The sequence below is a fragment of the Hetaerina americana genome, unplaced genomic scaffold (genome assembly GCF_022747635.1).
Source record: "Hetaerina americana unplaced genomic scaffold, ioHetAmer1.1.p SCAF_45, whole genome shotgun sequence".
Taxonomy (NCBI): domain Eukaryota; kingdom Metazoa; phylum Arthropoda; class Insecta; order Odonata; family Calopterygidae; genus Hetaerina; species Hetaerina americana.
The window spans coordinates 3,435,146-3,436,645 of record NW_027287041.1 but is presented as its reverse complement, the minus strand read 5'-3'; positions in this window follow the sequence as shown (position 1 = coordinate 3,436,645).

Genomic DNA, 1,500 nt, shown 5'->3' with positions numbered 1-1,500 from the left:
AAAATGGCTGCTTCCGGTCAAACTCCTTTTTATTCTTGAGGGAGACAACAAGAACGATTATCCACGCAATTATTTCAGGGGAACAGACGTTTATATGAGGTCTGTCCAATAAATATGAGAACTGAAGCCATAAAAACTTTATTTTTCTAAATTTAGAGTCTAATCCTTCAAAAAGACACCCTTGCGTATCGGCACATCGATGCCAGTACCACGGACAGTTGCGGTGCGCTTCCCGGAAGATATCGATACGAAAATCTGAAGTGTGACACACTCATCATCGATATTCACGTGAGGGTTCCAAAATGGCTGCTTCCGGTGTCAAGCTCCTTTTTATTCTTGAGAGGGAAAACAAGAATGATTATCCACGCAATTATTTTTGGGGAACAAACGTTTATATGAGGTCTGTCCAATAAATATGCAAACTGAGGCCATAAAAACTTTATTTTTCTAAATTTAGAGTCTAAATTTTTAGATTTTGTGTTCCTTCCTCCTTCAAATCACTCTTTCTCAATTTGTAGTAATGGCTATCTATGCCTTCTTCTTATTATTACTCTATATTCCATCTTCTTCTTCTTCTTATATTCATTTCCACTGTTTAATAATAATAAAGCACCCTCCCCTTTGGAAGTCCTCCTCCTCTTATTTAAAGGCAGTTCAGTTCTTATTAATGTTCTTCTTATTTAATTATCAGTAGTAGTAGTTTTCTATATCCTCGTTTCTTCTTTGCTTTATTATTATTATTTATTGTGTCTCTTCTAGAGTCTATACTTAAATGATTTTGGTGTCCTTTCCTTCTTCAAAGTACTCTCTCTCTGTCAATTCGTAGTAATGGCTATCTATGCCTCCTTTTTATTATTATTATTATATATTCCATCTTCTTCTTATATTCATTTCCACTGTTTAATAATAATAAAGCACCCTCCTCCTTTGGAAGTCCTCCTCCTCTTATTTAAAGGCAGTTGTTAGGCTTCTTAGTTATCTTGTGTCGTTTCTTCTTTGCTTTATTGATTGTGTCTCTTCTCCACATATCATCTTGTGCCCAGTGTGATATACAATGTCCCCAGTTATCACATTTCATTGCATTTTATACTGGGAATATACTACCTTGATCAAAAAGTTCCCGGAATTTATTCAGAAAATTAAAAATACAAGTTTATTCATCTAAATCTATATTGTCCCCTTCAAAGTAATCCCCATCGACTGCAACACACTTATGCCAGCGCTTGATCCAATCCTCGAAACATTTTTTATATTCGGTTTTCGGTATGTCCATCAGTGCTTCCTGCAATTTTTCCATTACTTCCTCTCGGCTGCTAAAACGCGTTCCCCGTAATGGTTTTTTAACTCGATTGAACAGAAAGAAGTCACAGGGAGCCAAATCAGGTGAATTCGGTGGCTGTTGGATGGTATTTGTTGCATTTTTCGTCAAAAAATTACGAATAATGATAGCACTGTGCGACGGTGCGTTATCATTGGTGCAAAATCCACGAGTTTTCTGCC